General features: G+C 44.5%; 1 long non-coding RNA gene across 1 annotated transcript; it reads left to right on the plus strand.

Annotated features, from left to right (window-relative positions):
• The first annotated feature begins 4,447 nt into the window (after window positions 1-4,447).
• On the plus strand, window positions 4,448-10,063 carry LOC142186319 (uncharacterized). The gene is made up of 2 exons (XR_012712011.1): window positions 4,448-8,508; window positions 8,853-10,063. It is a non-coding gene; the product is annotated as an uncharacterized LOC142186319 (long non-coding RNA).
• Window positions 10,064-24,272: the final 14,209 nt, after the last annotated feature.

Below are 24,272 nucleotides of genomic sequence, written 5' to 3' on the forward strand. Positions count from 1 at the left end.
TTTCCTCAGCACACTAGGAACTATGTTTTGACGTCTAGAATGAAAAAACAAAAAAAGTAACAAAAACAAAAAAAATGTAGGGAAAAAAAAATCATGCTGTGAAACGGCACTGTTTATTTTGTATACTTTACATATGTATCTATGAGAATTGTAGCAATACTATGAAGTCGTAGTCTAGTTTTATTTGTGTAACACGGCCTCATTTTCTCTTGTGAAGTCTGTTCGGTGGCTAGTGGGTAGCACGACTGGTTAAGCTGGGGGTACATGGGGGGCCAGGTCAGAGCTATTACGACCACTCAAACCCAGTACCGGGTGCGGATTTAGTCCCATGTGGGGTAAACTGTTGTAATATTGCTCTGGTAACACGTCGAGCCACCATTGTTGTTGACTTGGCAAGGCCCGTCATGTGTCCCTAGTCCTGACGTTTCATTTCAGTGAGGTGGTAGCCATTTTTTGGGCTCAGCCAATGCGACCTGTGACCTTATTAAGCCCAGGGCACTTTATAGTATCACTAACCTCTTCTAGGACTTGGCAATTGCAGCTATTAGGCTGAGGCCCCACGTTGCGGAAACGCAGCTTTTTTTGTTGCAGTTTTTTGAGCCAAAGCCAGGAGTGGATTGAGCAGAAGGGAGAAGTATAAGCGCTTCCTATAAATATTCCATTCCTTATGTAGCCATTCTTGGCTTTGGCTCAAAAAAACGCAACAAAATTTGCAACAAAAAAAGCAGCGTTTTCGCAACGTGGGGCTTTAGACTTAAAGGGATTTAACAGTTCTTTAATGGAAAGTTGTGTCACTAAGGCTGGGTTCATACTACCGCCGCTGTCCGCCCCGGGGTTTCTGTCCTAAACCCCAGGGAAACTGGACAGGGGACGGCTTGCCAGTTGCCAAATGAATGGGTTTTAAAGCTGACCACTGGCAAGCCGTCCCCTGTCCAATTTAGGATGGGGCAGACAGGGGCGGCAGTATGAACGCCCGCTTAGTCTTTATGTTCTTTACCATGTCCAAGACCTCTGGCTGCTGTCAATGAATGGGAACAATTATGTTTATCCTCAGATTCTGGAAACCTATATAGTATACGTCTATATTAGAGATGAGCGAACACTGTTTGGATCAGCCGATCCGAACAACACGCACCCATAGAAATGAATGGAAGCACATGTGACGCCGGCCGGCCACCGGTAAAGTCAGCGTCACAGGTGCTTCCATTCACTTCTATCGGTGCGTGTTGTTCGGATCGGCTGATCCAAACAGTGTTCACTCATCTCTAGTCTATATGTGTAAAGTAGGCTGACAGGGGCCGGAAGGGCCTGGAGATGCAAAGAAGATTGTTAGAATTCACTGACAGCAAACTAAGATCTTGGAAAAAGCGAGAAATTAAAACACATGACATATATGACATTTGCAAGACTTTTCCCAATATGTCGATCAAACTTTATTGACTTGAACACCCATTTAAAGGGATTATCCAGGACTATGATATTGAGCTCCATTTCCCCTTCTCAGGCAGTGACATCACGTCTATTAGTCACATGGCCATGAGTCCCATTCATATGAGTGCAATACCAAGCACAGCCACTATACAATGTATAGCAGTGTGCTCCGTAAGTAATGAAGCGGCCACAGCAAACGATATCCTAGTCCGAGCCTCTTTAACAAGTCGTTGGGTCTCCTAGCCAAATTTCCAGGAGCGCCTCTATATAGAGGTACAATTACCTCCGTAGATATGTACATGAGAAATCGGCTAGTTCTTTGCTGACACAAATAGCTGCAATTCCTAAGTCGTGGAATAAGAGTTGTCCAGGATTAGAGAAACTTGGCTGCTTCTTCCCATAACAGTGCCACACCTGTCTTGAGGTTGTGCCTGGTATTGCAGCTCGTCCACCTTCACTTCAATAGAGTTGAGCTGCAATGCCAGACACACCCTGTGGACTGGGGCGGCGCTGCTTCTGGTGGAAAGCCGCCACGTTCTTCTACTCCTGATTTTGGCTACCACCGCCACATGCTCATGACGACTTGACTTTGTCAGAATGTCTATGTTCTGGATATACAGAATATATAGAAATGTTAGAGATTGTAGTAAAAGAAGAAAAAAGCTATTGACACTTTTCTGATGAGTGATTTTAGTAAGTGTAGTCTATATTTCCTGTAAAAGATTTTGTATTATATTTTCCTAAATGTTCTCATTATATTGGGGGAGGGGAAGGGGGGGGGGGGGTCGGGGAGAGGAAAGAATCCAAACTAGAGTCTCAGGGACTCTTTTATTTTTTTCATATTGTGCCTTGTTAATCAATTATATTTTATTTTGGCTATTTCTGAGATTATTTTTTTTGTTACGAGACTTTATTTTAATACATATATCGCGTCACATCTGTGTCCAGTGCCCTTTACAGAACCAGTATACGAAGTCTGCGTTACTGGTGACTTTCCAATGGAGATCGTATAGGCGTATAAATAAGTAAGAGCCCCCTAGAAAGAACGGAAGACGACAAAATCACGTATATGGTCACCTAAGACTATAAACACTAATTCACCTTTATATTCATGGGCCGCTTTAATGGTGGGGCCACCCCCACGTAATTTTATGTCCCCACGAAATAGTGTCTTCCCAAGTAGCTCCTATGTAATACTACATGCCCACCATACAAACAGTATATTGAAAAATAAGAAGTTACACTCCCCTAACCCCATTCTTATGGCGCTGCCAGTAATGATGTCATCGGAGCAAAGCCTGAATAATGGAGCTGATCGCTGCCATTGTATCCAACTTTATCTGCATCCTAAGGACACAGATACAGTTGAAATTGCAACCTCCCACCACACAATGGGGGTTTGTCCCTATTAGAGATGAGCGAACACTGTTCAGATCGGCTGATCCGAACAGCACGCACCCATAGAAATGAATGGAAGCACCTGTGACGCTGACTTTGCCGGCGGCCGGCCGGCGTCACAGGTGCTTCCATTCATTTCTATGGGTGCGTGCTGTTCTGATCGGCTGACCCGAACAGTGTTCGCTCATCTCTAGTCCCTATCAGTCCGGGTGAGCTAAGGGGACCCCCACTACCAAAGGGCTCAGTTCGGATGCACCTTTTGCCCTATGCCTAAAGCGGCCATTTTGTAAGATCTTCTAAGTCTAGCTCCACTCTTGTAATGCATCTTGAGTTCACGTTACCTAGCTTGGCTTCCTGTGTGGGAGACTACCCTTTAAGCACATGTACATGTGTGCCGAAGTAGTCACACAAAGGATTATGTGCTATACAGTACACTGCCTCACGATACTATACAGACTTGTTTTGGGGTCCTCCATGTAGGAAACAGAAAAATATAAAGATAAGGGGGAGTACAGGAACAAAAATATTATATCATATAGGTTTCCTTCTATTTTTCTACTGAGAATGACTCTTTGAGGAGAAATTGTGTAGTATCACAACTCCTAAACCTATAGGATGTGTCTGGTTGCATCATAGGAGGGCTGCTCCTGTTTTGTGTAGGCAGCTGATGCACATTAAAGTTTGCGACCCCTTAAAGGGGTTGTCTGGGTCTTTGATATTGAGCTCCACTTCCTCTTCATAGGCAAGTGACATCACATACAATAGTCATATGGCCATGTTGCAGCTCAGTCCCAATCAAATAAAAGGGGCTGAGCTGCAATACCAAGCCCAGCCATTCTACAAGGTACAGGGATGTGCTTGCTATGTAGAAAAAAAGACCACAACAATCGATATCCTAATCCCGGACAACCCCTTTAAAGTACTTTCTTGTGACATGTCTGAAGATGGCATCAGGTCCATGAGCACAAAATCTCTACCAATGAACCATTGAAATCAAGGAAGGGGTATGGTGCTTTGGTAAAGGGTCAAGACCCCTTTTACCGTTATCAATGGAACTCCCGACTCATAGACCACCAAAGATGCTATCTTCTGATGTTAAAGGTGCTCATATCCTTTAAGAACCTTTTAGAACTTTTTTGTCACTAAATGTTCACCTATCGCTAGATGTCTCTTCTGTGGTCAATACTTTTGGAGATGACACGATTGTGGAAAAGAGTTGCCGTTAGGGTATGTTCCCTGCTGAGCACCACTCTTAGGCCGGGTTCACACGGAGTATTTTTGCTCGTAATGTGGTACGTAGAAGCCGCGGGAGCTTTTGCGGGCCGTGTACGCTCCCATTGTTTTCAATGGGAGCCGGTACCGTATACGCGGCGCTATTTTGCGGCCGCCGCAAAATCACGGCCGCAAAATAGCGCCGCATATACAGTACCGGCTCCCATTGAAAACAATGGGAGTGTATATGGCCCACAAAAGCTCCCGCGGCGTCTACGTGCCACATTACGTGCCAAAATACATCGTGTGAACCCGGCCTTAGGGTTTGTGCACACGTAGGGATTCCACCCCCGAATCCGCAGCAGATTCTGCTCTGAATCTGACTCCGATTCTTTTGAATGGGAGGCAAAGATCGCAGCAGGACGCTGAAAAATTTTTTTTCGTCCTGCTTGATCTAGCCGCAGACTCCGTGGCTCGATACTGATGCCAGTGAACATAGCCTTTAGGGTATTTTCACACAGAGGAATATGGAGCGGATTCCTCCTCAAAATCGGCACCCGATTTCTTCCTAAATTTGCCTAAATTTTGCCTACTATTCAAATTGCTGAATTCTGCCGCGGATTCCATGGCTGATTCAGCCACAGTTGCTGATTGGTCCTTCTGAAATCCACAGCAGAAAGAGGAGAAGAATTTTAAGACCAAAGTCCGTCTGATTCCTTTTCCATCTCCATGGTGTGAACATACCCTAAAAGAGATTTCCAGTACTAGAAAAAAGTGGTTGCTTTTTTTTTTTTTTTTTTTCCAACAACAGCACCACACTTGTCTGTTCCATTGACATGAAAGGCACAAAGCTGCAATACCACACACAACCTGTGGACAAGTGTGGCGCTTTGTGATTTTTGGACATCTGTAAGATGGTCAGATGCCAGATCTCAAGCTTTGTTATTGTCCAGTTTTTGGGTTGGTTAAGAAAATAAAACGGGCCGAAAGCTATAAATCTCTTGACATCTAGTAACGTATTAGTCGCTGTTTCTGAAGACCAGTTACTAAAAATCTGAATATAATTTATGGCAGCTTAAGACCAGTGAAGGGCATGCACTGCATGAAAAAGGTTCAGCCGGCCAATCAGAATCTGTTTTGCGCTCCCTTTGATTGGTCGGAATGGAACCGTTTCCTGTATATTGTATTTTCGTGAATGTGCCCTATTGTTTGCACTTACTTGGCTCATGTCTTGCCAACGACGACCTATATTTGTGTATGTTTTATTTTCTTACGATCATGTGATTCAGGTTCAACCCTTCGCTAGAGAATACTGGAGGGGGGGGTGCAGTCACAACATGGCAGCTGACTATTCTCCTTGTGACTGCCCTGAAGAACTAGTGTTATGATATGTTGCTCTTTAGTATCTCCTTGTCGGAGAATTTAGCAATATTTGCTTTTATTTGACAGCAGAAATCGATAATTCCTCTGTTATGTTTTGTGTGCCTATTACCTGCAGATCACATGGGCAGCCATATTGTGGGCTGGAAAGATTATGTACTTAAAATATAGGAGGCGTGTCCTATTTAAAGGAACACTCCGGGCAAAAATGATGCACGGTCTTATGCCTAGGGTAGGATCTATGGGGAGGGGTGCATGATGCAGCAAGTCAAAAACACCAGAGACAGTCACTGTATCATGCGTTGCAATCTCAGACCCTGCACTAATAATAATTAAAAAAAAAAAAATTCCCCAATATTTGCAAGTAACGTGAGATAACATATAACAGTCCAGTCCATCAATGCAGATCTCTTTAAATTACTGCTAAATGGATCAAATATTGGTGGAATATGGATTATTACTCAGTTTGGGGGAGGGGGAGAGGAGATGGAGTTCAGGGCCGGTCTTAATACAACATTTATGGGGGAAAAAAAAAACCAAAACTTCATGTCATGCATAACTTTTTTGTGATTACTATTGGCTTAAAGAGGCATCATGTGACTGCACCTTTCTTTCAGAAGAGATGGAGCAGGTCAGGTGATCCTTTCAACCAATCAGCTGAGACTATTCACACCTCAGTGATTCGTGACCGTGTGCTATCCATTTTTCTTAGCCATGTATAAATCTATTCACGTGACCGTATTTTATTGATCCGTGCGTCCGATCCAATAAACGATAGAACGTGTCATATCTTGGCCCCTTTTTCCGGGTCGGAGTACACCCTCGAAATCAGTGGATCTGGACGGACATCTTTCACGGATCAGTTTTTAGGAAATTGGAGGAAAGTTTTTCATGGCCTTCAAAAATGGATGACTCTGTTGTGTGAACCATTGGTTAGATGCTATTCCATCTTAGCGTCATACCCTTACTTAAAGGTAATCTCTACGCAAGAATAAAATTTCATAGTTCAAATCTACATAAGAAGTTCAGTAACTTTGTAAATACCTTCCATTACTTATCTTGTACTGATTTTGAGCTTTATGTTGTTTTCTTCTCTGTTTACACCCAAAGCAAAAGTAAAAGTTCTGCCGCTTCCTTCTTGGAATGTTGATGCACTCAGACAGTCATGTGACCAAACGTGTGAACTCCCACAATGCACTGCTCTCTGGTAACTGGACTCCTGCAGAAATCTTAATGGAACTTTCTGCCTGACCGGAGAATAAAATATCTTATTGTGAAAAAACAGTACAAGACGAGTAATGCAAAGTATTTCGGAAAGTTATTCAAGACTATATGGAGGTTTAGAGACTGTTCACATCTGCAGAACGGAAAAATGGTTCGTCTAGGGGACTCCACTGACTATAATGGGATCCATTTTTCCCTTGTCGAAAAAGTCAGGCGCGCAGGACTTTTATGTCCAGGACGAACGCCTGACGCAGATGTAACCGTAGCCTTAGACAATAGGATGATGTAAAGACGCCAAAGTGAGGTTTCTCCTTAAAGAAACCTGTGACGTTCTATGAATGTGATGGAATAATGCCCAAAACATGGCCGCCCTCCGTGTATGTAGGACGTGTCTCTGCGTTCACAGTCAGTTGGAACGATTACTGGTCATTAGTAAAAAAAAAATTAGCAAAATGGACAGATCCCCGATAATGCACGAGTAGATTCTGTTGTCATATTTGTTTTTTTTTAAGACGATCAAATATGGTAAAAATTTGCACTATATCGCAAAGGAATCGAATGGTAACCTGTGAGAACTGTGGAGTGAACCAATCAGAGTCTTTCTTATTGGGCGGTGGTCTACTACAAGTCCCAGCATGGAGTTGTTGGAGACCACCAGTTGACAAGAAACATGGCTATGTGATTGGTTGTCTTTATAGCTAGCTCAAGTTCTTCCATATTGTTCGCTGTCCATCTTACATGTTAATATGCACTAACCGTTGGCGCACATCCTAATAAGCCGCGCAAAGGAAAAGGTTTCCGCAGCAACCAATCAGATTCCAGTTACCATTTTTCTAAAGCGGATCAGTAATTGAAAGATTAAATCTGATTGGCTGATGCTGGCAACGAGACCAATGAGCCTCTTGTTTAAGTATAGAGGATTTCTCATAGCGGCCAATCAGATGGCACTTTACATTTTCCAATCCGGATTAGCAAATGAAAGCTGATCTCTGATTGGATAATGCAGACCTCCCTCAAGGGCCTCCTTTAGAAGCAGTTTCCCCTAGCACCCAATCAGATTACAGTTTGCATGTTTCCTGTTAAGGTTACAAAATGGAAGCTAAGCTCTGATTGGTTGACACTGGCTACAAGGATACCGGTAGTTGCCCATATTCAGTAACCTGAACTGATGAAACTGAACGACTATTGGTTGCAATGGGCAACCTCTCCACTTTTTGTCTGCACTAGTCGAGGCCTAAATGCAGCGGCCATTTTGTGGGATCAACTTCTCATCCACGTCCACAAAAGTGTTTTCCGTCCTACAAAATGGCCGCCTTCTGCACCTTGAGACGGACAGTCGCATCACCATCACTTTAGCAATCCTGAAAACACATTCCAATTATTATTGTTGATGATAATTTAGTATTAATAAATTCATTACCATTGCTATGCAAGTTTTTGTCAATCCTATTATGTCATTTAAAAACTCGTATGAGCCGGGTTCACACTGGGCGTTTTTACAACGTTGATTCCTTGCCTGTTGACGAAAAACAGGAATGTATTCATTTACCTAATATTGGGAGATTGTGTGGTTCAGTTCTTCACCGTTTTTAAGATCTGTGTTTGCTGTCAGTGAATGGGAACATTTATGTTTACACCCAGAGTTCATCTGCGATGTGTGAACCCGGCCTTACTCGATACTGTAAAATCTGACAGTGGAGGTCAATGGGAGCGACTGTGCATGTGCAGACGTCCATTTGACCACATTGTCCGATTACGTCCTGGGGCCTTGGAACTTGTTCTGTGGGACTTTGTGTTCATGAGAATATCATGTACGGATGTGTAAGACCATGCTGCAATACATGTGATGTATGGAAATAAATTGTCTATAAAGAGGCCTTGTTCACATCTGCGTTGGCATTCCATTCGAGGGAGTCCGCATGGGGATACCAAATGCAATTGCAAGCGCTATTGCAGTAAAAGCACACGGATCCCCATAGACTATAATGGGGTCCATGTGCTTGCCGCCAGATCTCTGCACAGAACGTGCGGACAGGAAAGTAGTTCACAATTCGCATGATTCGTGCTGGCATTACACGGCAAGCACACGGACCCCATTATAGTCTATGGGGTTCGTGTGCTTTTACTGCACAGTGCTTGCATTTGCGATTGGTTTTCCATTCAGGGGGATCCCCATGTGGACACCCCGAACGGATTACTAAAGGCAGATATGAACGAAGGGCAAAGGCTTGTTTCAGGTTTCATGGCTGCGTTGTACAACATGGCATCCACACATAGGTCTCCACTTGGTCTAATGTCATACATTTGCTATCCAATAAACATTGTCATAATTCACGCAGCCATGATATTATTTGGAATGTCCGACTTTGTGTCCGGTTATAAAAAGCGGTTTCGCTGCGGAGAGGCAGAAGACGCTCACGGGCGGTCACTTTGCAAAACCATTCAAGTGAATGGGTTTGAAAACTGACCGCCGGGTTTCCATCCCCTGTCCAGTTTCTTGGGGCAGAAGACGGAAACCCGCCGCATTGGCTAAAGCGGAGACCGGGCGCTGGTGTGAACCCGCCCTAACCAGCATTATGGGTCAACTGCTTGGTATTAACGCACCATGAATTTTACACAGGGTGCCGATTATTTACCCATCAGTACTGGAAATCATCAAAATAGCCCGGAAACATAAATATGTGATAATTGTGGGTGGAGGATTTTTGGGGACATTATTATAAAAAGAACATGATGGGGTTAACAGAAAAAACATAATTGCAACTCTACAGGCTATTTTGGTGCAGTAAAAAAAAATTTCAGCAGTTACCATCTTTATGGCTGAAAGAGTTCAATCGCAAAAAAATCCAAAATGACACATTTCGTTCCTATTTGCATAGGACCAGAAATGCGTCACAGCACATTGTGGATTTGATGCATACAGTTGCTAAGCAATAACTTTACTTGTGCAAAAAAAAAAAAAAAACGGATGCGTCCTGTGCAAACGCAGCCTTGACACGTTCTACACAAGTTGGATGTTACTCGATATCACACATTTATGGTGCTTCTACAATTCTATTAAAGTGAAACGCCACCTTCAATTAAAGGGTTTACTTTGGACTTGAATGGTACGGAGCTGCAGTACCAGGCGCAGCCACAACCGTAGGGATGGCACTGTGCCTGTGTGACTAATGAAGCAAGTGCTGCGGCTCTTTTTCATTCTACGGATGAGTCGAACTATTGAAATATTGGTGGCCTATCCTAAGAATAGGCCATCAATAAAAAGTCTTTTAAAAAAAAAACTAAACATCAGCCATTTTGTCAGCTAATTGACTGTATAAATTACAATGTTGTCTTTTCTCTTTACCATGATGTATTGCCCGATATGTGATATAAATCCCCAAGGGAAATGTTCACAATAAAATCTATATATGATACACCAGATTTGTTTGATTGTTTTTGGATATAATCGGGTATTTTCATGAAAAAGGGTATTCGCCTGACAACTGACAATCCTGGTTGCTATATGGAGAATATCTATTATATCCCATAGAGACATAACGGACGTAACGTTACATAACGAGACATAACGTTAATTCTAACGATTTGTCAATTTTGGGTTTCCTTTACACCTTCTCGACTACTTAGTGTGCAAGACCGTTCAGAGTGAGTTGAAAGGTAGTAACCACCCAAATAAATTCATCCAAAATTTAGGATCTTGGGTATAAGATTCTTATCCTATTTTAGACCTTAGAAGGGTTTGTACAACTACAGTACAAGGCCCATCTTAAAAATAACATGTAGAAGACCTTTCACCACCTCCACCGACTCTTTGCATCTTTGAATAGTTGTCACTCTACCGATTTTGGCAAAGTTGGAATTTTTTCTGTAGCCCACGCCATGCCAGCGCAATCAGTTCTATTAGATTGACGCCTCGTTCACATCTGCGTTGGTATAACGTCTGGGGGAGTCGACATGGAAACCCCTCCCCGAACGGACTACCAAACATAACTGCAAGTGCTGTGCAGTAAAAGCACACGGACCCTATAGACCAGGGGTAGGGAACGTACGGCTCTCCAGCTGTTGCAAAACTACAACTCCCAGCATGCATACCTGCTCTGCTGTTCTGGGAACTCCCATGGAAGTGAATGGAGCATGCTGGGAGTTGTAGTTTCACAGCAGCTGGAGAGCCAAAGGTTCCCTACCCCATGCTATAGACTATAATGGTGTCCGTGTGCTTTCTGTCAGATCTCCGCACAGAACATGTGGACAGGAAAGTAGTTCACAAGGCAGTGCGCGGCAAGCACACGGACCCCATTATAGTCTATGAGGTCCATGTGCTTTTATTGCAATTGCGTTTGGTATTCCATTCGGGGGGTACCCATGCGGACTTCCCTTAACGGATTACCAAACACACAGATGTGAACGAAGGGTTAGCACCCAATATGCTAATGGAGCTCTTTATTGTCAGGTGGGCGGTCCCGGACTGTCTGTTCCTGCTCAAGACTGGACACTTAACAGTAGAGAGCCCAATTAGCATATTGTGTTGTGACACTAACCCTGATGGCTCAGGAACTAGTGAAAATATTCCACCTGTGCCGAAATCAGGGGATCAGTGCCTACTGAGTGAAATGGTGAAAGGTTAACCTTAAGGCCGGATTCACATGAGGTTTTTTGGTCTGGAAACTGAGGTAGAGGCCACCTCAGTTTCCAGACCGAAAAAACAGATAGCTACAACTTGATGCCAGTGCAGTGCACCGGCATCCAGTCGCGCGCTCCGCTCCGAAGTAGACCCAATGAATGAGCCTAGTTGGGAGGAGGGAGTGTCTTCAGGCGGATTCGCCAGGTGACTCGGCCTGAAGAATGAGCACTTCGCTTCTATTTTCTGGGAGCTGGAACAAACGGCTCCCGGCAAAAAGAACTGACTGGCTCCCATTGATTTCAATGGGAGACATCTTTTTGGTCAGGATTTTGAGAGGAATTCGGTCTCAAAATCCTGACCAAAAAAACTACGTGTGAACCTGGCCTAAAGGGGATGTTAAGGATTAAAAAAAAAAAACATGTTTTAAAAAGATTGCCAGACCTGTCCAAAAGTTGTGTGGGATATTGCAGCTCAAACCCCCTGATCTATAAGGAATAGATCCCAGATCAGTCTAGAAGGGTCTTTCCGTTACCACAAGATGTCTTCATACGGACAAGTGGAGAACCCCTGACTCTATTGATATTTGGGTGGTTCCTGATTTTAGACTCTCCTGGTATTGTCACCGGACACCTGAGATAAGACTTCGCCAGAGCGGTGCGTCTCCTCATATAAATATCCGTGTAATGAATCGGGCCATAGTAGTGTGTCTATGAGCACAGATGTGTCCTTCAGTAACTTTCCTCTAGGCTGGAGATATCCTGAGATGTCTGGCGTGACGGCTTTGAGAACATTTTTTCCATTGCTCTGTTGGGCATTGTTAATGCTCTATGTATCTGCGTGAGAATGTATTGAATGTGTATCATGAGAGATCGGCCATCTGGACAATATGTTCCACCTTAAGGCCGAGGCCCCACATTGCGGAAACGTAGCTGTTTTTGTTGCAGATTTTATTGCGGTTTCTCGAGCCAAAGCCAGGAGTGGATGGAGCAGAAGGTAAAAGTATAAGAACTTCCTATATATTCCCCAATCCTTTAGTAGACACGTCTGGGTTTGACTCCATAAAGGTTGCGTTTCCACAACGTGGGGCCTCCTCAGCCCATAGGCGGTTTTCCAAGTCTCAGTATTGATGGCCTGTTTTTAAGACAAGTCATATCAGATTAGTGGGGTTCTAAAATCTGAGACCCGCATCAATGAGCTGACGGCTCTGTACACTCTGTACTTGGATGGCCATTGCAGCTCAGCTCCCATATGGGCATTTTGTATGTTACCCTGCCCTTGTTTATTTGGGAAAAGGTAATGCCATCCGAATACAAAGGTCACCCAACAAGATCGATTGCAAAATGAAGGTTACCTTCTCATCAATTTCACCATGGGCTTGATTCTGTATTCCAGCTCTGCTTTGGGTTCAGAATAGTTGTCACTTCTCTTCCCCCCACAGATATGGACGCAAAGTGCAAGGAACTATGGGGCAGATACAGTGGCGTAACTAGGAATGGAGGGGCCCCGTGGCGAACTTTTGACATGGGGGCCCCCCCTTCCCAATCGACGTCGAAGACCTCAACTGACCCCCTCCTCCGCACTCTATTATGTCCCTTAGTAAGCCCTGCACACAGTATTATGTCCATTAGTGGTCCCTGCACACAGTATTATCCCCCATAGTGGCCCCTGCACACAGTATTATCCCCCATAGTGGCCCCTGCACACAGTATTATCCCCCATAGTGGCTCCTGCACACAGTATTATGTCCCTTACTGGCCCCTGCACACAGTATTATCCCCCATAGTGGCCCCTGCACACAGTATTATCCCCATAGTGGCCCCTGCACACAGTATTATCCCCATAGTGGCCCCTGCACACAGTATTATGCCCCATAGTGGCCCCTGCACACAGTATTATTCCCAGGGGCGAACCATGGCTTTCTGCCGCCTAAAGCAGACGTCAGAAAGCCGCCCCCCCCCCCCAGAGGAGGGGGCAGGGCCGAGCGGAAGTGGGCGGGGCGAGGCCAAGCAGAGTGAGCGTCTTTAGCAGGCAGAGAGCAGGCACGGAGAAGACCTGCTCTCTGCCTGAGCGTGAGGGGAAGCCGCTGGAGCAGCGCTGCTCCAGTGGCCTCCCCAATCCACCGCTCAGTGATGGTGACCCTAAGCCAGTCCAGGACAGCTTGTCCTGGACTGGCTTAGGTCAGCAAAAATGCCGCCCTCCCCGTGGCCCTGGCATAGTGCCGCCTGAAGCGGTCACTTCAGGTCGCCTCATGGGAGGTGCGACGCTGATTATTCCCCATAGTGGACACCCATAAACAATTATTATACTCTAGGGACTTTTCAGACCCCAGAGTATAATAGTCGGAGACCCGGGGAAATAAAAACATAAAAAATGACTGTTTCTTATCTGTCTCCTACGCTGTCTTCTCCGCTGCGGTCCTTATGAAATGACGTCAGACGTCACATGACCTGGAACGCAGGCCGGGTTCATGTGACATCAGAGACGTCAGAAAGGAGGCCTGGCAGGATCGTGGAGAGGTAAGTAACACTGTTTGTTATGTTCCCTTACCTCTCCCGATCTGCCGATCATTATACTCGGGGGTCTGCAAAGACCCCCGAGTATAATTATAGTATTTGTGGGGCCCGCGGTGTCACTTGCCGATCCCGGCCTAGCCAGGATCGGCAAGTGAATAGGGCCCGTAACGGCCTGTTTAAAAAAAAAACGCAGCGGTAGCGGCTGTCACCGGACCCCCTAATGGCCCGGGCCCTGTGGCAGCCGCCTCCACTGCCTCTATGGTAGCTACGCTCCTGGGAAGATATATTAAAACTGGCAGTGCCGAATAAGCCCGGCCTGTACATGCTCCCTGTCCACTGCCGTAACTTTGAACATCCATAGTCATACAGCGGAGTGTCAGACCCCCACAGATCACATACTATACTGAATCAGCCACGGAATCCGACTGAAGAAAGGGCAGCTCGTTTGTTTTTTCCGTGAGCGAAAAAAGTAAGCTAGCGGTCTATATAGACCTCCATGGTGAGGGGGCGGATTCTGACGTGGATTTAGTGCCAAAATCTACCCTTTTCCCCCGTGTGTTATCCAGTTTAAGATCAATAACTTATCCTTAGCAAAACCTATTAGACATATTATAGCACAATATAATATATATCATAATATGGCATAGACATATTAGATCCATGGGATTCCAATACCCTGGACCACCACAGATCACCGATACCAGGCAGTGTGGGAGAGTTGTGTAGCGGCGACTATAGGAACTGTATTGCTACCCTATAGGCTTCAATGGGGGCAGCATTGCAGTCCCTACACCTATGGCTATCCTGTGCTGCTTCGGCATCTCACATGCCGAACCCCCATAGATCTAATATTGATGGCCTAATTCTAAGGAAAGGTCATCAATCTTAGAAACCGATAACCCCTTTAATGTGAGTGTACCGCACACTATCCCATGGTAGACAATGGCTTCATTACGCAGGCAATGGCTGCAGATCTGCTCGCTCTGGCCTAGCATGCAAGCAATTACGAGAAGGCAAGGCGCTTGCTGCAGCTCCAACATTCCTTTCCGAGATGATTTGTTAAGTGTCCCAAACCACAGAGCAGACATCAGTGTGTAAGCGAGAGTCCCAGATGAGGGAAATATTATCAAACAGCGAGCGCCACGTGTTCTGGTCGGGGTAAAGACGCCATGAATATTGTATTCTAATGAATATGAATGTCTCCTCTGCTCTTGTTGCCTTTAGCTGTTTTGCTCTCTCCTCAGCCGCACTCCAGTGAATACTAAAATGTATAAAATGCTATTTTTTGGCTGAGCTTGTCAGAAGTTGGATTTGTGCAGCATTTTGGGAAGGATGTGACCTGCTTTCTTGCATTATGTGCACATGAGTGGCTTAGCTGCAGCATTATGTGAATCCTTAGCACAGAGCAGCGTGCGGCCTCGTGTTCACCACATATGGTTATACATGCTATAAGGGAAAGACAAAAATATAAGTCAAGGTCCACCTTAAAGGGAATGTGTCACCAAAAAAATAACCAAGTTTTTATGTTAAACAACATTTTTTGTATATTTTTTTCTGTATTTTAAAAAAAATTACTATATCTTCTATATTTCACATCTGCATTCGGTATTCCGTTCAGGGTCGCATTGAGAAGCAGTGAGTTTATGAAAGCACACGGACCCCTTAGACTATAATGGGGTCCGTGTGTTTTCGGCGCGGTCTCTGCACGAGTCATGGGAAGAGGAAAGTAGTTCATAAAGTATTTTTCTCTCTGCATGTTCTGTGTGGACACCATGTGAAAAACACACTGGCCCCATTATAGTCCATGGGGTCCATGTGCTTTAATAAACTCACCGCTTATCAATGTGTTGGGGTGCCCATGCAGACTCCCCGAATGGAATACCGAACGCAGATGTAATCCAGGCCTAAGACTATTAATAGACTGACACTTGCCAATTCTGTAGGGTTTTCTTTGCAGCAGACAACTCATTTACAGACAGAATTACAATAGAAGATAACACCTCTATAGATTATTTCAGTTTATCTTCTATCCCTCCCTGCAAAGAGTATACTTAGAAAACTTCCCCAATAAGTCAGCTCCAGACTATTGCTACCAATACCTATGAGCTGGAAAATACTCTGACTCCTGCGGCTTAACTCCTTAGTGCCATGATCAGTAGTGATGGTGGTTCAGGGTCAAGATTGTACCCCCTAGGATCCCTCTCAATGAGATCAAAGGCCTCTGAGCTGCTTACGGCTACTGCACATAGGGAGCTCATGCGGGATGGAGCTGATCCCACGTTCAAGTCTTCTTGTGGGACAGGAAAAACGTTTAAAAAAAATAAAAAAAATTCAGAGTTAAAAAAATAAATGATAAAAATTCTAAAACTCCATCTATCAATTAAAAAAAGCATAAAATAAACAATCATGTTAGGTATCCCCATGTGCGTATAATCCCCCTTATCCAAAAACAGCGTTATTTATGCAGTACGGTCAATGCTTGAATAGTACAGACCACAATGCTCAAATTTACGTATTTTGGTCACCTTGCTTAACCCCAAAAATAGCAATAAAAAAGTGATCAAACAGTCATATATACCAAATGTTAGTATCAATAAAAAGTACAACTTGTCCCACAAATAAAGAGCCCTGACATATCTACGACAACACATCAGTAAAAAAAAGTAATAGGCGTCAAACTTGGTACAAACTGAAGCACCTTCATACGACTTTGCATAATGAAAGCATAATGGGACAGATTTATTGTGCCCTCTACATACGTTTTCTGTCATTTTTTTGTGTGAATTGGATTTTTGCGCTGCTTACTCCTCTTTGCCAAATAGGGTTTACGTGCGATTGGGTGCAGGGGAAGATTATTCTTATTTATGTTATTTCCCTCCTGCAGATTTCACATGTCGCTTATGTCTCTGCCTACGTACCCATGATCACAAATTTCCCAAAAGAAAAAAAGACAAATTCTAAAATTCAGACCTACAGTGAAGAAAATAAGTATTTGATCCCTTGCTGACTCTGTAAGTTTTCCCACTGACAAAGACATGAACAGTCGATAATTTAAAGGGGAGGTTAATTTTAACAGTGAGAGACAGAATATCAAAAATAAAATCCAGAAAACACATTGTATAAATCTGATAAATTTATTTGCATTTTGTATAAAGAAATAAGTATTTGATCCCTCTGGCAAACAAGACTTAATGCTTGGTGGCAAAATCCTTGTTGGCGCGCACAGCAGTCAGGCGTTTTTCTGGATGATGATGAGGTTTGCGCACGTCAGAAGGAATTTTGGTCCGCTCCTCTTTGCAGATCATCTCTAAATCATTAAGATTTTGAGGCTGTTGCTTGGCAATGTGGAGCTTCGGCTCCCTCCATAAATTTTCTATGGGGATTAAGGTCTGGAGACTGGCTGGACCACTCTATGACCTTAATTCCTTCCCAGCAAACACCGTAAAATTACGGCAGATCCCGGGTGTTTATATATGGCGGCAACTCGGGAGCCAGGCAGCCACCATAGACTGTTTTATACAGTAGATACCCAGCGCTAATGCCCATGTTCGGTGCTCGCACTGATCATGGGCATTAACCCCACTGGAGTCTCGGTGAAAGCTGACCGAGGTACTATTTTCCTGCGATCGCCTGGGATCCCATTGTCATGACAGCCTTGTGAAGGCTCCCCGGCCTGTCATTCAATGGATAGAAGAGCCGGCTTTTAGCAATGCATTAGCATTGTAATGCATTGCATTAGTGATCCGACCCCTTTTTTTGTAAAAAAAAAAAAAAAAATTCAAATCACCCCCCTTTTTCCTAGAACACATATAAAAGTACTTAAATACTGTGAAACACCTACACATTTGGTATCTCTGTGTCTGAAAACGCCCGCTTATTTTTCCTGTACGGTAAACGCCATAGCGGGAAAAAAAGTCAAAAGTGTCAAATCGCCCATGACGTTTTGCCCATGATATAAATTTGAATAAAAAGTGATCAAAGGAAAAGCAATTCCCCAAAATGGTATAACTAAAAAAGACACCCTATACACGGAAGTATAAAAAAGTTAGTGTCAGAATATGGCGACTTTTAGAAAAAAAAATTTGGGCACAATTTTGGATTTTTATTAAAGGGGCTCTATCAGCAAAATTATGCCCCACATATATTGTGCCCCACATATACGTGAATAGCCTTTAAAAAGGCTATTCAGGCACCATAAATGTTATATTAAACTACCCCGGTCTCTTTTTTAAATAAAAGCATAAAAACATGCAAATCTTACCGAACGTGCATCGGGGATGGGGATGCACGATGCGACGTCAGCTTCGGGCACGCATGCCTCTTCTGTCTTCTTGGAGCGACGCCCTCTGGTCCCGTCTCTTCTGCCGGCTTCCTATTGGTCTTCTTCCGGCTTGAGGTCTTCAAATCTCGCGCCTGCGTAGTAGCGCTTCCCTCCGGAGCACTACTGCGCAGGCTCACTCGCCATTTTACTTAATGGCAGTTCGCGAGCGTGCAGTACGCTTGTGTAGTTCTACGGGGACTGGCAAGTGAGCCTGCGCAGTAGTGCTCCGGAGAGAAGCGCTACTACGCAGGCACAGGATTTGAAGACAAGAAGACGGAAGAAGACACGGAACCAGAGGGCGTCACTACAAGAAGACAGAAGAGGCAGGCGTGCCCGATAATATAACATTTACGGGGCCTTTTAAAGGCCTTTTTAAAGGCTATTCACGCATATGTGGGGCTCAATTAGCATAATTTTGCTGATAGAGCCCCTTTAAGGGGTTAAAATGTGAATAAAACCATATAAATTAGGTATCCCCAGATTCATACCAAAACATAGAATAGAGGTGACAGGTCATTTTGGCTGCACAGTGAACGCTGTAAAAACAAAACCCGTAAGAAAGTCGCACAAATGCACTTATTTTTCAAATCCCCCCCACTCTCATTTTTTTTTTCCAGCTTCCCAGTACATTATACAGAACAATTAATTGTAACTTCATGAAGAAAAATTTGTCCCACAAACATGAAGACCATGAGAGCTGAAAAATAAAAATGTTATGGGGTTTGAAAGGAGGGGAGTCAAAAACAAAAAATGCTATTGGTGGGAAGGGGTTAATGTGCTTCTTTTTGAGCCTCCTTTGTTGCCTTGGTTGTATATTTTGGGTCATTGTCCTGCTGGAAAACCCAGGCATGACCCATTTTTAATGTCCTGGTGGAGGTAAGGAGGTTGTCACTCAGGATTATACGGCATATGGCTCCATCCATTCTCCCATTGATGCGGTGACTTAGTCCTGTGCCCTTAGCAGAGAAACATCCCCAAAACATAATGCGTCCCCCTCCATGCTTGACAGTGGGGTCGTGGTTCCTTGGGTCATAGGCAGCATTTCTCCTCCTCCAAATAAAGCGAGTTGAGTTAAATTTTTGTCTCATCTGAACCTTCTCCCAGTCACTCTCAGAATCATCTGCAATCGCTGGTTCTAATCCCTGGTGGTCCAGTGTGCAAATTGTAATCTATGGTGGGCCCATGGGGTCGCCTTATTGTTGGTGGGAGTTTGTGTCTTTCGGTCATACAGGACAATAATGTGATATTATATGTATATTATATATGTTACGCAGATTATAAAAACAGAATTGAATTTGTAGAAGGAATTTTAATCCATTCTCTCTTTAGTTTTAAGTCAAAATGGAGAATAAAATCTAATCTGATATTTTAGTCATACAATCTCCTTTCGGGTTTCTAGAGGAGGGGGATGTGAGAGCCAAGTCCTAAGTCAGATATGGGAGCAGATGGCGGGGAGGCTGCAGGAGGCCGGGAATTCGGATGCTCATCGGGCAGTGTAATGAGATCTTGGAAAATCACAAGTAAATCTCTGCACAGAACCCGGCCACAGCAGAAGCTTGACTATAAGCCGTGGTGCACGTGTAATAGTGGTGTAGTATTACTGCGGTATATACATACACCAAAGAGCGGTATCAAAGGGATGCCCTGGTAATCACCCTATACAGGGATCTGGACTTTACTACAGTGAATCCTGTTGGTCTCGGATGTAATTTTTAGCAGAGATGTGTCCGCTTCACCCGCACAGGTCGTACGCTGTGTCCATGATCATATATACATATCTATACAGTACTGTACAAAAATTTTAAGCAGGTGGGGGAAAAAATGCTGCAAAGCAAGACTGCATTTAGAAATAGAAGGGTTAATAGTTTATTTATGTCAGTCCCGGTTCACATCTGCGGTCGGTATTCCGTTTGGGGACGGATTACTGAACGCATTAAAAAGTGGTGAGCAATGAAACCACACGGACCCCATAGACTATAATGGGGTCCGTGTGTTTTTGTACTTTTCTCTCCGCATGATTCATGCAGACACCGCATGGACAACAACCGGACTCCATCATAATCTATGGGGTCCGTCTGGTTTCTATGGTAACCACTTTTTAATGCGTTCGGTATTCCATTCGTCCCCAAGTGAACTCCCAAACGGAATACCGAACACAGATGTGAACCGGGCCTGACATAAATACACTTTTAACCCTTCTACTTCATAAAAATGCAGTCAGGGCCCAAAAAACCTTTTCGATGCCCTTGGTTATGGAACGTGACATGGAAGAGATGATATAGGCGTAATGGTCAGGTGAGTGGACTCAGCATGGAAGGTAACGTACACAATGTAGCTGCCCTCCTCATAGGGCAGGCTGGTGGACATACTGGTATATACCATCAATGACTTTACCATTCGCTCAGCATTCTTTACCTTCATCGCCTGTTTCCGACATGTGTTTCAGTTCGGGCTGTCACAGAGCACTTAGCCTCGTGTCTTTCAGCCATGCTTTTATAGCCTCTATTGTGTTTACAAGCCATAGTAAAACCTAATAGAACCTTTTACAGTAATCCCCAAGCTATAGGTCACCTTATAAAATCATACTTTAACAATCTTCACTGAGAAATCACAGCAAAATATTTAGGATCCGTAAAAAATACAGTGCGTAACATATGTCAGACTGCAGAAACTTTGTGAACCCCCCTTTCACTGCAATGGCGATGGCCCTCCTGCTAACCAGCTGACAACATGTGCACTTATTACTAACACACCTTGTCCAGATATTTAAGGAATGCCTGGGTACTGAGCGTCTATGACTTTCCAACACACGCCAGTATTCCACAAGGCAAAACCTTATGTCAGAGCTCACAACATGCCGTAAACAGCATTTCTTGGTGAAGCTGCATGGTTGTGACTTTCATTACTTTCCTATAGAAGAAAGTGACTGGCAACAAGGGCCCTTGTTCTGGTGATCGGTGAGCATCCCAGTGGGCAGTCCACCCACTGATATAGCATTCAAAGGGGTCTCCTAATTCATAACCATTCATATGCCTAGTGGTTGTGCTTGGTATTAGAACATATTTGCTTGAATGGGACTGAGCTGTTGAACAGACCATCTGACTCAATGTTACAATTGTTGTGTTCCTAGGCCCTCTGCCATTGGTCATTCAGTCTGGCTTAACTAGGAATGGCAGTGCCCCTTGGCGAACTTTTCACATGACCCCTGAGTATAATGATAGTGTTTTTGGGGTTGCGGCCTTACTTACCTCTCCACAGAAGTGACGGTGGCCATGAGCAGGAGCCAGGATTGGTAAGTAGATGGGGCCAGTTACCGGCTGGAGTTACTCCGGCAGGTAAAGGCCTATTGAAAAAAAATAAAAAATCCGTAGCGGCGTCTGCCTGGTCCCCTAATGTCCCAGGCCCTGTGGCAGCCGCTACCCTGCATTAGGTGATAACAGTTTAAAGGGATTCTACCACTAAAACACATTTTTTTCTAGTTACCACGTCGGAATAGCCTTTAAAAAGGCTATTCGTCTCTTACCTGTGGAAGTGCTCTCCGCCGCGCCGTTCGTTCAAAATACCGGTTTGTACCGGTATGCTAATTAGTTCTCTCGCAGCGATGGGGGCGTCCCCATTGCAGCTCGAAAACCGACCGCAGCGCCACCTCTCTGGTCTTCTGTATCCTCCCCTTGCTTCTTCAGCGTCTTTCGGACGCCTGCGCAGTACGCTCTGTTCGGCGAAGATTGCCGAACGTACTGCGCATGCGCGAAATTGCAGTCCCAGCCATAGTGCGGGCACAGCAATTTTGCGCATGCGCAGTACGTTCGGCAATCTTCGCCGAACAGAGCATACTGCGCAGGCGTCCGAAAGACGCTGAAGAAGCAAGGGGAGGATACAGAAGACCAGAGAGGCGGCGCTGCGGTCGGTTTTCGAGCTGCAATGGGGACGCCCCCATCGCTGCGAGAGAACTAATTAGCATACCGGTACAAACCGGTATTTTGAACGAACGGCGCGGCGGAGAGCACTTCCACAGGTAAGAGACGAATAGCCTTTTTAAAGGCTATTCCGACGTGGTAACTAGAAAAAAATGTGTTTTAGTGGTAGAATCCCTTTAAGGCATTGTACTGACAAACCCCTGTTTATTCATAAATTTTTAGGAGGAATAACAGAGGGCAGCACAGACCCATAGACTTTGGATCTATTGACGTGACCATTGTATTAAGTCTGTGTGAACAATCCAAGAAAAAACAGAACCTGTCATCGAATTGGGCCAAGTTCACGGACCCTTCAATAGACTCCTGTTTATGAGGGATCTGTGAAATCGGATTACCCTGAGGTGTGCACTTGACCGTAAAAAAAACTTCATAGCAAGCCTCCCCTACTAAACCCAAGAGATCCCCTATAAAACATAAATGGGTGATGTTTCTAAGCAGGTACCTAGGTTCCACATATTGAAAATGAAGGGCACTAAAATATTAAAGTGGCTAAAGGCAAAAACCTCTTTCGTTTCGTCCTTGTACTAGTTTTTACACGACGCCTGGAGAGCTCCATTGCTGTAAAGTTCTGTTTGATCCAGAGTACAGCTGGGCCGGAGGGGCGAGCGCTAGGAGAGGACCTCATGTTCTTCTATGTTTACACTGCAGCTGGAAAGGTCACCATGCTTTTCTGTTATCATCCATTGTCCCTGTTTGTTTTATGGTCAGATTTTTGGAGTCTCTTATACTACATCATAGTTGGCTGGAATACAATGCTATAAGTGCAGCTTAAAGGAACACTCCGGGTGTTTGGTGTATGGCAGTATTGGTGTTCTACCCATGTTGGATTCCCTAGATTCTTTGTTTTTTGCCCGCACATTGACCATATTGATCTGGTATATGGCTTTGCATACAATTGCAGTGTATGTGGGTGTAAGAGATATTGAAATTAGATTGTAAGCCTCTGTGTCTAAGGGACTGAGGTTAGTGATGACAGTCTCCGCACGGCGCTGCGTATTATGCGGGTGCTATATAAGCAATACATAAAATAAGCACATGACTACTTGGTAAGTACAGTATAGTCATATAGACATGTTATTCCCGGGTCCATAGGATATGGGATAACTTGCAGAGGACAGGAGATCGGACCGCTCAGACTTTGGTCCCCTTTTCTGAGTGGAGCGGTGGTCGGGCGGTGTGCACGCTGCTCCATTCATTCAGTGCGAATGCCAGAGACAGCGGCTATCTCCACACCCCCATTAAATTGAAAGGAACGGAGTGCAAGATGCCCGATCACGGTTCTCTTGACAATGGGAATCTGAGCAATGGCTGGAAAATTAATTGAAAAATAACCAAAACCAACCATCAATCCGGACAACTGATAAGATTTTGTGCATATTGGTTATTTCGATTCAGTTATTACATTTGTAAGCCGATAGCCGGCAAAATAATGGAGGGGGTGTATATCTCGCTCAGACTACTCACATGGGCAAGATGAGAGTAAGTCCAGGAATGACTTGTTCTCAGCAGACAGCTTTTGTCTGCTGAGCATTTTGTTACATGCTCAGTATTAGGCTGGATTTTTTAGGAATGGCAGGTAGGTTGGCAGTGGGACCTGTTATTCCACCCCCCTCCAGTCCACACATTGTGGATGTTTCTGCAGCGTGTCAGCTGCTGTGGATTGTCCTCATCAGTGAGGTTTAAAAGGTCAGCTCCAGCAGCAAGACAGGGCCAGCTGGAAGGTCACACTGTGGGAGCTGTGTCTTGTACCCTTCAATTTTGCCATTGAATCTGCTATCATAGGTGAGGTAACCTATTCTTATGTTTAGTTAGAGCCTAGCCGGGCAGGGATTTATTTTTGTATTGTTTTCCTTTTGTTGCTGCACTACCGTTTTGTTTTGAGTGAAAATAAACTCTACTTTGGTTTTGGACTAAAGAAACTGGACTTGTGTGTCTATGCCACCCCACCTAGCAACCCCAGACCCTGACACATTATTTATAAGCCTTTACCTACAGTTTCAGACGTTTTAGACCCCAGAGGTCAACTGAAGGTGAGATAACAAAACACAGTATTACTCAACTCCCCTGAGATTTGGTGCTGGTCTTCATCCTCTTCAGGACTGCTGAAGCCTGTGACTGGGCCTGAGCAAGGACATGGCATAGTGACACAAGGATGCAAGTGTGAGGACTTGGATCACATCTGCGTTACGACACCA

Source organism: Leptodactylus fuscus, chromosome 1, assembly GCF_031893055.1.
Source record: "Leptodactylus fuscus isolate aLepFus1 chromosome 1, aLepFus1.hap2, whole genome shotgun sequence".
NCBI lineage: Eukaryota > Metazoa > Chordata > Amphibia > Anura > Leptodactylidae > Leptodactylus > Leptodactylus fuscus.